We start from the raw sequence: 15876 nt of genomic DNA, 5'->3' as shown, positions 1-15876 counted from the left end.
TACTCATGCTCATAAAAATGGGACCGAGAGAACGATACGAAAGCGGTTTATTCACGAAAAAGGTTTGGTTTTTAGGTGTGATGCTTAATCCTCAAGACTCAATGCTTATTTATATATTGATTATCTGTTAGACGTAACATCCTACTAGTGATGGAGCACTGTTGGGATGTATCAAGTTATGCGAGAACAACTTAGACATGTTGTTGAAGATATCAGGACTGAAATCGAACAGGTATGCAATGCTTTTACCCTTCCATACTTTGCATCATCTATATATATACCTCTGTAAGACCTTGTGCTCTTCTTGTTTCGCCTATCTTGTAGGGAATAGTGAAATAATCATTCTACTCGTTGGATATATTTATTTCTATAAGAGAAGTGGAAAATCAATCAGTTCAAAGAACAAACCTTGTTTGAATAGTTTAATCCTATGTTACATGGACACGCTATATTTCAAAAATAATCCATGTCGGATACGTATCCACGTGTCCGTATTTTTTTTTGGATAAATAGATTTTATTAGAATGGACTTTGCACTATTGCACTATTTTCTTTACTTTTTAACATCCTAGCTTGGTTGACACTTGCCAGTTGTGTTATGGTTTCGATTGTGTATGTCTTTGTTCGTTTGCGGTTTAAATTGTTTATGAAAGGCTGAAGTGCCAATTTTTTAATCACATGTCATGTCATTAGGTGAGAGTGCCCGCTACGGGGTCGATATAAACACTGGTGGAATCATAGATACATTTGCCAACTTTGTATGGGAACTTGCTGTTGTTAAGGTATTCAATGTTCTTTCCCATGTTGCTTTGTTCAGTTTCTTTTTACCTACATTGGGTTGATTGCAAATGTCTCGGATAAATGCTATAAATGCGATAATGAGGCAGCTTTGCCTAATTCTAATGTGGACGAGACCGTGAAGAACCCAAAGGTAAGGTTTTCTCCAACTAGTTGTATGGCGTTTGTAGTGTTATCTATCAAACATGTTACATGCCAAAAGTTGATGTCTTCATATCCCAAGAGTTCAGTTGTTGTTCAAATTATTTTTTTTTCATTCCAAGCGTGCCATCCTTGGTAGTCACAAAGTGTTTTAATTTTTCTTTGTATTGTTATTTTCTAATGGCTATTCATTGTATTGATAATCCAGCGAGAGTGCACAAGGAGATGTTATCTTGCTAGAGCGATGGGTTGAGGGCGCATGGGGCAGGTTTCGTGGTCGTGGAAGGGGAATGCGGCGTTGAGATTTTTGGGTTTGAAGATGCCAAGGACTTCTTAGAGTGAAGGGAAGATTTTGAAAGCAAGGGTGGTTTGTTTCGTGGGAAGTTTGCTGAGTGTCCTTAATTTTGTTTGCTTCCGGTTGAGGTGAGTTTTATATATATATATATATATATATATATATATATATATATTTGTCTAAACCATTCTTGTATTCATTGGATTCTTGTATTCATTGGTTATTGTAGGTTTAATGGGTCTCGCTACAAAATATGAGAAATTATTATTTTTATTAGCAACCCATGCAACGGTTTATAACCGTTACAAATGAATTTTAAATTATTTTTTTTTAAATTAACTAACAACTTTGCAATGAACCGTTGGTAAAAATTTTAACAAATTACCAACGAAAAAAGCGTTTGTGAAATAAAAAACCGTTGCAAAGGTTTTAAATATGTGTACTGAAATAGTTATAATAAGATAACGCTTTTAAGCCGTTGGAAATTTCTATTTGCAACGCTTTGAATTTTGTTTGTAACGCTTTTGCGTTAAATTTCTGTTTAAACGCTTTTTAAGTTGCAAATATTTCCAACACTTTATCGACGCCATATTTTGCAACGCTTTTAAAAACGTTGAAAAAATTATTAGCAACACTTTTTTGCCGTTGCAAATAGCCTGTTATGGTGTAGTGTGCCTTCTTGATTCCATCGGGGAGTAAGGGTGTTAATGTAAAACATATTGACCTTGCTGATAATCTTAATAGCTTTGATTCTTTCCCTATGGGTTACCTTGTCTATGAAGGAATCAAGGATGGGGTAGAGACGCTCCATGGTCAACTTGTAAGTCACTTCGAAAATGCTCCTCAAGAAAAATTTACAGCCTGCCTTCATGGTTGTGCAATCTTGTTCACTCTTTGGGTTTTCCTCCACGTTCCATCTTTGGGGCCTTGCCGACTAGATCCTAACAATTTCCCTTGGGTGCTTGGGTTGGTGAAAATTCCTGGGAAAAGCACCCGTGGAAGTACCTGGGAGGCTAGGTTGGCGAAGGCAAATTTTTAGAGTGAAGAAACTACTGGAACTTCCAAACTTGGTGAAATCTGAGGATGTCGTAAGGCTCACACTAAAGGTTTGTTTGTTTTTTTATTACTCATTGCACAAGTTAGTGTCCTTACCATGTCAATAGTTGACAATATAGTATTGTCAATGGCGCAGATTTAATTTTTTGAAAGTTCTTTATATAACTTTTGCAAAATTTATATAGAGTCCTCTGGTTGTATAAATGTTATGTACTCATACATAGTCCAGAGTTCTACAACACAATGAAATTGATCACATTACCCCCCCCCCCCCCTTATATTGTATTTCCTATTAGTAGTGTGTATAAAAAAATTCATAGTTTTAATTTGTTGTTCTTCCACAGGAAGAAAAGAGCGATCGATCGTGGTTGTACGACGTCTTAGATGCGATCGTGGACAACTCCCCAACTTTTGTAAGTGGTTGTTGTAACTCATTATGTTTAAATATTAGAAGCTCTTACTAAGTACATTGATAGCAATTTGACTATTTTGTTTTCAAATTCAGATAAAGAGACGAGAGACGAGGGAGTACGTAGAGAGTGAAGAAGAGGTGGAGTTGGAGGGAGTTAGGACACGGCAGAAAAAGGTGCCTCCAGTGGGGAAGAGTACGGTGGTGTTGGAGGGAGTTAGTACACGGCAGAAAAAGGTGGCAGCAGTGGGGAAGAGTACTTCAAATAAAGGAGTCAGTGTTACCCAGACTCGTAAGAGGAGGGCAACTGAGGAGGGCAGTAGTAAGAGTGTTAAAGAGGGTAACCACACTAAAGCGCCTTTGAAGAAGAAAGCATGTCTTGCGACTAGCGGGAGAGAGGTCATAGAGGGTGAACAAGACCCTTTAAAGAAGAAACCTACATCTGGAAGGAAAAAGTTGCATGTTACCCATCTTGACACTCAGTTGAGGAGGAGCACTAGATTGATGAGTTCAGGATAATGTTGTGCTTCTTCAACCAACTACTGATGAAGATGTTGACATGTCTATTGGTCAGAATGATGTTGGCCTTGTTGACCTCGGCACATCAAGTGATGAAGGAGATGACACGTCATTTTCTGAGGATAAGGTGGTAGGTTTTGAATCTGGCACAGCTACTGAACCAGAGTTGGGTGCCATGTCATATGATGAGGATAATGTTATGGAAGTTGAACCTGGCAAAGCTATAGATACTGATGAAGTTAATAGTGAAGTAAGTTGTTGTCTATTAATTGTTAAATATTGTATTGTACTAGTGTACTTGAGTTGCATAATAGGATACTGTATAGATGCTTTAAGTTATCACTTTGGTTTTAGGAAAGTGAGTATGTCTGTGAAATTGAGTCTGAAGTAGAAAAGAAGAAAGCTGCTCCGCAAGCTAGTGCTCAGACTACCTCTGCCAAGAAAACATGTCTTGCGACTGGCGGGAGAGAGGTCATAGCGACTAGCGGGAAAGAGGTCATAGAGGGTGACCAAGACCCTTTGAAGAAGGAACCTATATCTAGAAGGAGAAAGTTGCATGTTACCCGTGTTGGCACTCAGTTGAGGAGGAGTACTAGATTGATAGGTTCGGATGATGTTGTGCTTCTTAAACCTGTTACTGATGAGTATGTTGACATGTATGTTGGTCAGGCAAATGCTAGCCTTGTTCAGGATAATATGGTGGGTTATGAACATGGCACAGGTACTGAACCCTCATTGGCTGCCATGTTATATGTTGAGGATATTGCTGATGAAGTTGATAGTGAAGTAAGTTGTTGCCTATTAATTGTTAAATATTATATTGTACTAGTGTACTTGAGTTGCATAATAGGAGACTGTATAGACGCTTTAAGTTGTCATTTTGTTTTCAGGAAAGTGAGTATATCTGTGAAATTGAGTTTGAAGGAGAAAAGAAGAAAGCTGCTCCGCAATCTAGTGCTCAGACTGCCTCTGCCAAGAAAGCATGTCTTGCATTGGCGGGAGAGAGGTCATAGTGACTAGCAGGAAACAGGTCATAGAGGTTGGCCAAGACCCTATGAAGAAGGAACCTACATCTGGAAGGAAAAAGTTGCATATTACCCGTGTTGGCCCTCAGTTGAGGAGGAGCACTAGATTGATTGGTTCGGATGATGTTGTGCTTCTTCAACCAACTACTGATGAAGATCTTGACATGTCTGTTGGTCAGAATAATGTTGGCCTTGTTGAACCCGGCACATCAAGTGATGAAGGAGATGACACGTCATTTTCTGAGGATAAGGTGGTGGGTTTTGAATCTAGCACAGCTACTGAACTAGAGTTGGGTGTCATGTCATATGCTGAGGATAATGTTGTGGAAGTTGAACCTGGCAAAGCTATAGATACTAATGAAGTTGATAGTGAAGTAAGTTGTTGTCTATTAATTGTTAAATATTGTATTGTACTAGTGTACTTGAGTTGCATAATAGGATGCTGTATAGATGCTTTAAGTTATCACTTTGGTTTCTGGAAAGTGAGTCTGTCTGTGAAATTGAGTCTGAAGTAGAAAAAAAGAAAGTTGCTCCTCAAGCTAGTGTTCAAACTGCCTCTGCCAAGAAAGCATGTCTTGCGACTGGTGGGAGAGAGGTCATAGCGACTAGCGGGAAAGAGGTCATAGAGGATGACCAAGACCCTTTGAAGAAGGAACCTATATCTAGAAGGAGAAAGTTGCATGTTACCCGTGTTGGCACTCAGTTGAGGAGTACTAGATTGATGGGTTCGGATGATGATGTGCTTCTTAAACCTGTTACTGATGAGGATGTTGACATGTCTGTTGGTCAGATAGATGTTGGCCTTGTTCAAGATAATATGGTGGGTTGTGAACATGGCACAGGTACTGAACCCTCATTGGCTACCATGTCATATGCTGAGGATATTGCTGATAAAGTTGATAGTGAAGTAAGTTGTTGCCTATTAATTGTTAAATATTGTATTATACTAGTGTACTTGAGTTGCATAATAGGAGACTGTATAGACGCTTTAAGTTATCATTTTGGTTTCAGGAAAGTGAGTATGTCTGTGAAATTGAGTCTGAAGTAGAAAAGAAGAAAGCTGCTCCGCAAGCTAGTGCTAAGACTACCTCTACCAAGAAAGCATGTCTTGCGACTGGCGGGAGAGAGGTCATAGCGACTAGTGGGAAAGAGGTCATAGAGGTTGACCAAGACCCTTTGAAGAAGGAACCTATATCTAGAAGGAAAAAGTTGTATGTTACCTGTGTTGGCACTCAGTTGAGGAGGACTACTAGATTGATGGGTTTGGATGATGTTGTGCTTCTTCAACCTGTTACTGATGAGGATGTTAACATGTCTGTTGGTTAGAAAGATGTTGGCCTTGTTCAAGATAATATGGTGGGTTATGAACCTGGCACAGGTACTAAACCCTCACTGGCTGCCAAGTTATATGCTGAGGATATTGCTGATGAAGTTAATAGTGAAGTAAGTTGTTGCCTATTAATTGTTAAATATTGTATTGTACTAGTGTACTTGAGTTGCATAATAGGAGACTGTATAGGCGCTTTAAGTTATCATTTTGGTTTCAGGAAAGTGAGTCTGATGTAGAAAAGAAGAAAGTTGCTCCGCAAGCTAGTGCTCAGACTGCCTCTGCCAAGGAAGTAAGTTATGAGGATGGTGATGAGGATAGTCCTATTGATTCTGAGGCAGAGAAGAAAATAGCTGGTAGTGAAGGTACTCTTGATACTGAACAAAAGAAGGCTGACATTAGTCATGGTAGTAGTCAGAATGACTCTATCAGTGATATTGAGTCTGATCCAGAAAAGAAGACTGTTGCAACTGAAGCTAGTAATGACGAGAGTGATGAAGAGAGTGATGAAGATATTACGTGCGATAATCCTCCTCCTAGGGTGGATATCATAGGGGGCGCACAAAAGAACAAGCTAGGTGGGTGTCGAAGGTGAAGGGTAGTGATGAATCCAGTAGTGAGGAAGATGAGGACAGTGATGAAGACTAAGATTAGGGTGGTGATGAAAAGAAACAAGCAAGGGTAGTCACTATGTCGTATTGGATTGTTCTTAACATTTATTTGTTTATTTTCACAACTACTAGACAAGTTTCCTTGTAATTTAAGATGGCTATGTGAGACATCATAATGGCTGAAGAAGACATTTTACTAGACACTGCAAGAGGAGTAGCCTGAACCCTTGGTGATAAAAAAAGGTAGCCAAGGTATTCTTCAGGTAGCTAGTAACAGGTATTTGTGGTAAAGGATATTTTGTTAGGATGCCTAACAGGGTATATAGCCATCCTAGGTGAAATATACTTTACCAGAAGTACCTGTGACAGGTACTCTTTAGAAGTTACTAGTAAAATGTATTATTCAGAAGTTACCTGTAACAAGTATTCTTCAGAAGTTACCAGTAACAGGTATTTGTGGGTGAGGATATTTCGTCAGGATGGTTAATGATAAGTGCTCAAAAAGTGCAATTTTACCCTCGATTATGCCTCTTGTTTAGCCATCTTAGTGGACTAATAGTGTTTGTAAGTTATGTTTTATGATTTTACAGGTGAAAGAGAGAGTTTTGTGGAATATTAGAGAAAAAGGGGTAAAATGGAGCAATTCGGAGCATTAAGGATCAAATGGGAAGCCCGTGGACAATCATGGAGAAGGCCAAGGAATTGAAGCTATTAAAGATGCGACTAGGACCTATTTTAAAGCCTATTTGGAAGCCCAAGGCCAAAGGATTCGTTACTTTGACCAAAGCCCTCAAAAGAGGATAGAAGGATAGAGCAGAAGAGACAAAATAGACTTCCGCGTCTGGGATGCATGGATCGAGCGTCCAGACGCATTGCTCGCGTCTGAGATGCATGGATAGTGCGTCCAGACGCATGAAACAACACTGTAGCCAATTCCTTCTCAGTTTTGGAGGAGAAGTTGGACTCTGAAAGAAGTTGATTTGTATTAGGAAACAAATGGATGTTTGGAATGCTTCTAGAACTCATTATAACCCCTATAAATAGAGGACCTAAGTGCCTCATGTAATTTGCCAATTCCTATACTCTTGTCTCCACAACTTGAGGCAGAGAAAGATTAATAATAAAAGATTCAGTTTTAACTAGCCGAGTCTTAATAAGTTAGTCTTTCTAGTCTTATGTTCTTCGACTCTTCTTCTCGTTCTTCGTGTTCTTCCTTCTTTATGGAAGGCTAATATTCTCCTTTAAGGGAGGAGATGAAGTCGGTGCTTAAGGTTTAATGATTCTTCTGGTTCATGGTGTTCTTCAATTAGGTTAGTTCTTTATGTTTTTAGTTATTAGTTCCATTGCCCAGACCAGGGGATGGAAGTGTAGATTAAGGTCTTTATTTATTGCAATCGAATATCATGCTAGTTTAGGGTTTTATTTATTGTAATTGAATATTTTCTAGTAACATGTTTTTATATATTGCAAGTGAATATAATGCTAGAATAGGGTTTTATTTATTGTAATTGAATATTATACTATTATTCTCTACTTTTCTTCTAGTTGTGTAGTGTTTTAGAGTAAGGGAAGTATTCTTTGTGTTTGCCTTAGATGGTGATTCATTGAATAGCTGCCCAAGCTCACATAAAAGGAAAGAAGATACTAGTAACATGAACATAGGAACAACCTTAAGTAGAGTTATTCGTTAACGATGTTTCGTCTAAGAAGGCATTGACACTCGCTCGATTGCCTAATTATAGTCTACTTGTGAGAACAACCATGAAGCAAAAGGTCACAGATCAAAAGTATCGATGGATTCTAATATCTTGAATTCCCTCTCTTATAAATTTTCAATAGTTTATTTAGTTTAGTTTAGTTTAGCATTAGAATCTACAATATCTATAATAATATTTTTTAATCCCTTAAACCCCCTTTCCGGTCCTGTCCTTCATATAACATACACTTAAAAGTGGAACGATACCCTACTCATCCTTTACTTATTGAGGGATAATTAGGTTTTGATACGCTTCTATTTTGTTCAACGACCATCATCTATCTACATCATCCATATACCATCTCATACACAAAAAGGAGCGCGTGTCAAATGGCGCCGCTGCCGTTTTAAGTTGTTTATGTTTAACGTTTTCTTTCAAGATTAGAACTTTGGATCTTGAGGTAATTTTAGCCGCATCATCCATCCTTTTAAGAAAGAAAGAAGCTTGAAGGACATCTCGAAAACAAGATCTACCATCCAGATTAGTCGAATCTTCATTCTTTTTATTTCATTCTTAGTATAGTTGCATTATAGTTTAGTTTTATTGCTTTCTAATATAATTGCATTTAGGACCTTTTTAACAATTGAAGTTGTAAGCCAACAAAGTGAAATATCAAACTCTAGTGTTTCTTGTCTGAATCTTGACAAACGGACTATCGTCTATGGGCCGTGGTACTTAAGCAATCCAAGTGATTCACCATAACCCTAGAAGAGACAGCTTTAGACAACGGGCGAGATACTAGCTACAAAACCTAACCCAGTTAAAGGAAAGTAATTTTGCATATTAGTATAATTTAGAATAGTTACATATTAGTTTAATTGCATTCAAGCATAGTAGGATAGTTTTTCATCATCTTCGCATATCATGAATACTAGACAAGATTGATACAATGACCGCACGCAATAATGGAGGTGTTATGGACACCAATAATCCTAAAGTTATCCCACCCATGCAAGCACAACAGAGGAAGAAGTTGAGCGATTTCTATTCACCAATCATTGGAGACCCACCCAGCAGTACTGTTTTTCCAGAGACAAAAGCTAACCAGTTTGAACTTAGAGCATCAGTAATCTCTATGCTTCCAAAGTTCAATGGTTCGCATTAATGTTGACTTTATGTCCACATGAACAAATTTCTATCAGTCCTCAGAACTTTCAAGAACCAGAATATCAAAGATGAGAGTATCAAGTTAATTCTTTTTCCACTCTCACTCGAAGGTAAAGCATCTGAATGGTTAATTGCACAGCCAATCAATTCAATAGACAACTGGGAGAAGTTAAGAACAAAGTTTATGAGCAAGTTCTACCCACCCCAGAAGACTGATGCCATGCAGCAAGCTATCAGCAATTTGAAAGGAAAAGCGACTGAAGAATATCATTATAGTTGGGGCGATTTAACAACCGCTAGTTTTCGCGGTCCACATCATGGATACGATAAGAGCACACTGGCTCATTTTTTCTATCGAGGACTCTCGATGATGAACAAGCAGATGATACAGTCAATGCACAAAGGCAAGTTTACATCAATGGATGGAGAGGAAGCTTACAACTTTCTCGAGAATTTAGCTGAATAAACATAACAATGGACTACTAGCAACGAGGATGTCACTAGCATGGAGGGGGAGCCAAAGCAATTTGGTTACCAAGCATATGAACAATCAAATCAAGAATGAAGTCTACATTGGCCAGCCTGGCCACCAGCATCAAAACTCTGAGTAAGAAATTCAATCAGTTCTCTATGAATCCCTCCAAGATCAACAAGTCTCAAGCTAAATCTCTCCTAGTCATGCAAGCTAGTCGATACTGTGAAGTCTGTTCAAACACTTCTCATGTAACTCTAGAATGTCCTGGTTACTATCAACATGTATCAGTTGGAGAGTATAATATAAACTCATTTCAGAGGCCCAACCAAGGTGGTAATAACTTCAAGGCAATTATTGGAGCGAGTATTTGGACCCCGTGTTCTCCGGGATCAAAATTATATTCCATAGACAAGTCAAGCTTCACAGTTGGTTCCTCAACAACAATTATACTCTCAGTAGAATTCCAATACAAGTGGAGAGTTAGTGCCTGATCCTAAGAGAAATTATGCCACACCTGCCAACCTGGAGAATGCAATTACATTGCTATCACAGAAAAATCAGAAGTTTGAAAGTGTTCTAGAGCTTATTGCACAGTCTCAGCTCAATCTCCAACAATCTTAGGCAAGTCAATGTTCTAGAATGGAGTCTCTAGAGGCTAAGATCGACCAACTCACTACTGCTTTGTCTGTAAAGACACAAGCCACTCAACCTAGCTTATTGGAACCAATATTAAGAAGTGAAGATGTATGCCACATTGGGACAACTTCTAGTACTGATCAACTCCATGATCATGTCAGCTCAGTTACTACTCTCAGATCAGGATTGAAGATAGACAATAAGGTTGACTTACCTTCTCATGATGACATTGTTACAGAGCAATCGGTCAAGATTTCAAATGAAGTTCGAAAGGAAGTGGGAGAAATTCTTTCAACTCCCATTTATCAAGATAACCAAGACAAGATATGCAAGAATGCCAAAGAGAAAGAAGAGTAGACACATGCTGATGTATTTGTACCAAAGGCACATTTTCCTATGTTTTTTGCTCAAAACAAAAAGGACAAGCAATTTTTAGAAATGAAGGAGGCATTTGAGAAAGATAAAATCAATATCCCTTTTCTCATAGCCATCAAGCAGTTGCCATCATATGTCAAATTCTTGAAGGATGCATGCAACATAAAGAGAAGCACTCATGTTCCAAAGCGAGCGTTTCTAGCTGGACAAACAACATCTGTTATCCATTAGCAAGCTCCAGTCAAGCTCAAAGATCTAGGAAGTCCTACAATATCATGCAAGATAGGAGAAAAATTCACAGGTAATGCTCTTTTAGACCTTGGTGCTAGTGTTAATCTCTTGCCATATCATGTGTACCAAGCGTTGGGCCTGGAGAACCTAAAGCCTACAAAAGTCAAATTGAAGTTAACTGACCATTCTACCAAGATTCCCAGAGGCATAGTTGAGGATGTTCTTGTTCAAGTAGCCGATTTCTACTATATAGTGGATTTCATTGTGATAAACACCAAGGAAACCTTTGATAAAATTCCAATTATTTTAGGCCGACCTTTCCTCGCTACCGCAAAAGCTTTGATAAATTGTCACAACGGTGAAATGAATATCAACTTTGGTAAGATGTCCATGGATATAAATATATTTCACCTGTTGCATAAGGATTGTGATGACGCTGAAGGTGAAGAGGTGTACTTCCTTGATAGTATGATACAAGAATCCTTCCCATCGAAGATACAATTGAAAGTGCTCAATCTACAGAAAATTGTGATGAACCTGAGAACCCCACCACAGAGGCGTTGCTAGCCATGTTCTTTGAATCTCTACAGAAAATTTAGGATTTAAGTGAGCAGAATGGAAAATTGACAGAGAGAGTATCATATCTTGAGAAAATAAACTCTACATTTCAGGATGAACAATAGACTTCTTCCCAAAAAAATCAGTTACTAGAGAATCAGCTTAAAGAAGTTTTGGAAAAACAACAGAATCTAGAAACTAAAATGAGTCTTCTGAAGCAGAAAGTGGACCATATTGATAAGAAACGTTACACTGTTAAAGCTTCTTGTACACCATCATTGTCTGAACGAGAGAAGTATGTGAACCAGTCTACCGCCTACCTTGAGCGCAGTCAACCATACATCCATTATCATTACTGTGGTGGTAAAGGGCACATCAGATACTATTATCCTGTTAGAAAGAAAGATTTTCATCAATCTTCTACACAGAGGAACCACAAGGACTATCACACAATCATCATACCTGAAATAGATCAAGGTAGAGAAGCAACTTTACCAGCAATCTTTCCAACATATCAAGAAGTATTTTTGACAACCCACAAGGTGAGACCTCCTCATCCTCCAAACATTCATCAGATTTGGGTAAGAAAATCTGATCTCCTCACTCCAAATTGATAATGCATGATATATAGTCTTAGGGATCTGAATTAAAAAGACCTAAAAAAAATTAAAAAAAAATTCTTGGTAAAAGGAAATATTCTTATTTTTGGGATTAATTTTGATATTCGACATCAATGATAACATCTTCCCTTTTTCTCATTCATTTCATTTACTTAATTTCTATACATTGAGGACAATGCATATGTTAAGTTGGGGGAGGGTGTACTTGAGAAATGAATTTTGAAAATTAGTTTTCAAAAATAAAAATATTTTTGTTTTTTCTATATCAGTAGCATGAGAAAAATGAATTTTAATGATGAGTCTGGGATATATTTTCTATACTGCTTAGTGTTGAGTTTGATAGATAGTTGATATTGTTGATTTCATTACCACTTAGACTATTTATTATGCTCAGACATAGTTCTTGTTGATAGAATTCTTTATCAAGGCACCACCATAGTACTTGGTCAGTTTTGTGCACGTTTGTTAGAAGAGAGATTTAATCCCTAGTAAACTAGAAGCAAATTTTTTTAGACTTAGCCCATGAGACTTGAGCTTTATACCCATTCTTTAGAGAGTCTTACGAAAAATCCGAGTCTTAGTGACTCAACATCTTTCAGTTCTTTATGTCGTTGTAATATAGTCTCATTATTTGTTGATTTGGTTAATCACGAAGTGACATCAACTGGGGATATAGCCATTAGGTCTTGTAGTCTATTCGAAACAGAGTATCATACTGATAAGTCAAGTAGTGAACCCATTCAGCCTTTATCCCACCTAGTAGGACCATCATGTTAAACCCTTTTGAGCCATACAATAAGCTATTTTCTTTCATAAAACCCTTTACCCTTTACCCAACTCCAAACAAAGAGTATAGCCAAAATCTTTATCAACCATACCCATATGTTTCTGAGAATACGAGGGGCACAAAGAGGAAGAAATAGCACAAAATGGAAGATTACAAGGAAATACCATAGAGATACAATGAAGACCATCATTCTATTCTAAGTGAAAGTAGCTAGTGGAAAACAAGCATATCCAGTACTAACCAAGGATATACCACTAGTCTTTAGAAGAAAAAAAAAAGTTGAACAGAATGGATGGAAAAGCTAAGACAAAGGAAGAATTTTCTCTGCAATACAAAATTTGAAGAAATCTTCCAAAGAAAAAAGCAAAACCCTTAGTGTTTTTAGAAACAACCTTTGAATCCTTTTTTACCTTTTCCTTCATAAACCAATACCTAAGACAAGTTATAACCCATGACTTATCACTGCAATATGGTACAAAGTCTAGAATAGGTGAGAAGATGTTAAAGTGAAGGACCCGACACTTCATATGTGATTGACATTCTTTCCATGAGACTACTGTCATCTAGAAGTTTGTTTTTCAAGGTAGTATGTGGGATGTTCGTATTCATTATTCTTTTCCCCACATCCATGAGGTAAAATAGTATACCATCTTCTGAGAGATTCTTTTATGAGAGTATGACTGGTGAGGATTGAAAGTCAAGATTATCTGTCTAAAGGTAAACTAAGGATTCCGTTTCTTAGATAGGAGAGTATAGGAGATTGACTAAGTACACACATAAGCCTTGATTGAGAATTTTGCCAATTTTTACTATCTCCCATCATAATCTATGAGTCTTGGCAGCAATGTAGTTAGCAATGGAGACCGTCTATTGGAGTAAGCACTAAGTGGATAAGGAATTTCTCTCTCTGAAAAATACTATCATTCTTGAACATGCTATTGATTGATTTTGTGGGTATATCACCTAAAAACCCTCACGAGACTATAACTCGTCCTTTTTGGGGAACTTAAAGGTTTAAAGTCTTGTTGTTTATGGTAAATGCAATTGCGATGCCTGCGAAAATGAGTTAGGATTTTATTTTTGTTATTAGGATGTGATTTTTATCACTTATCTATTTTTTATCTTATTTGCTAAGAGACTAGCAAAAAGCTAGTTGGGAGTTGTGATAAGTGCTCAAAAAGTGCAATTTAACCCTTGATTATGCCTCTTGTTTAGCCATCTTAGTAGACTAATAGTGTTTATAAGTTATGTTTTATGATTCTACAGGTGAAAGAGAGAGTTTTGTCTAATATTAGAGAAAAAGAGGTAAAACGGAGCAATTCAGAGCATTAATGATCACATGGGAAGCCCGTGGACAATCATGTAGAAAGCCAAGGAATTGAAGCTATTAAATATGTGACTTGGACCTATTTTAAAGCCTATTTGGAAGCCCAAGGCCAAAAATTTCGTTCCTTGGACCAAAGCCCACAAAAGAGGATAGAAGGATAGAGCAGAAGAGACAAATTAGACTTCCGCGCATCTGGGTCGCATGGATAGAGCGTCCAAACGCATTGCTCGCGTCTGAGAAACATGGATAGTGCGTCCAGACACATGAAACGACAATGTAGCCAATTCCTTCTCAGTTTTGGAGACGAAGTTGGACTCTAAAAGAAGTTGATTTGTATTAAGAAATAAATGGCGGTTTGGAATGCTTCTAGAACTCATTATAACCCCTATAAATTGAGGACCTAAGTGCCTCATGTAATTTGCTAATTCACTTATACTCTTGTCTCCAGAATTTAAGGCAGAGAGAGATTAATAATAAAAGATTCGGTTTTAACTAGCCGAGTCTTAATAAGTTAGTCTTTCTAGTCTTATGTTCTTCGACTCTTCTTCTCGTTCTTCGTGTTCTTCCTTCTTTATGGAAGGCTAATCTTCTCCTTCAAGGGTGGAAATGAAGCCAGTGCTTAAGGTTTAATGATTCTTCTAGTTCATGGTATTCTTCAATCAGGTTAGTTCTTTATGTTTTTAGTTATTAGTTCCATTGCCCAGACCAGGGGATGGAAATATAGATTAAGGTTTTTATTTATTGCAATCGAATATCATGCTAGTTTAGGGTTTTATTTATTGCAATTGAATATTTGCTAGTAACATGCTTTTATTTATTGCAATTGAATATAATGCTAAAATAGGTTTTATTTATTGTAATTGAATATTATACTATTATTCTCTACTTTTCTTCTAGTTGTGTAGTGTTTTAGAGTAAGGGAAGTATTCTTTGTGTTTGCCTTAGATGGTGATTCATTGAATAGTTGTCCAAGCTCACATAAAAGGAAAAAAGATACTAGTAACATGAACATAGGAACAACCTTAAGTAGAGTTATTCGTTAACGATGTTTCGTCCAAGAAGGCATTGACACTCGCTCGATTGCCTAATTGTAGTCTACTTGTGAGAACAACCATGAAGCAAAAGGTCACATATCAAAAGTATCGATGAATTCTAATATCTTGAATTCCCTCTCTTATAAATTCTCAATAGTTTATTTAGTTTAGTTTAGTTTAGCATTAGAATCTACAATATCTATAATAATAATTTTTAATCCCTCAAACCCCCTTTCCAGTCATGTCATTCATATAACATGCACTTAAAAGTGGAAGGATACCCTACTCATCCTTTACTTATTGAGGGATAATTAGGTTTTGATACGCTTCTATTTTGTTCAACGACCATCATCTATCTACATCATCCATATACCATCTCATACACAAAAAGAGCGTGTGTCAGTTAATAGGGTATATAGTTATCCTAACTGAAGTATCCTTTCCCATAAATACCTGTGACAGGTACTCTTTAGAAGTTACTAGTAAAAGGTACTCTTTAGAAGTTACTAGTGACATGTATTCTTCAGAAGTTACCAGTAACAGGTATTTGTGGGAGAGGATATTTCCTCAGGATGGCTAGTAGGGTATATAGTCATCCTAGGTGAAGTATCTTTTCCTATAAATACCTGTGACAGGTACTCTTCAGAAGTTACTAGTAAAAGGTACTCTTCAGAAGTTACCAGTGACATGTATTCTTCAGAAGTTACCAGTAACAAGTATTTGTGGGAGAGGATATTTCCTTAGGATGGTTAACAGGGTATATAGTCATCCTGAGAAAAGTATCCTTT

This window comes from Coptis chinensis, chromosome 3 (assembly GCF_015680905.1).
Source record: "Coptis chinensis isolate HL-2020 chromosome 3, ASM1568090v1, whole genome shotgun sequence".
Lineage (NCBI taxonomy): Eukaryota > Viridiplantae > Streptophyta > Magnoliopsida > Ranunculales > Ranunculaceae > Coptis > Coptis chinensis.
Note: the sequence above shows the minus strand (reverse complement) of the source record.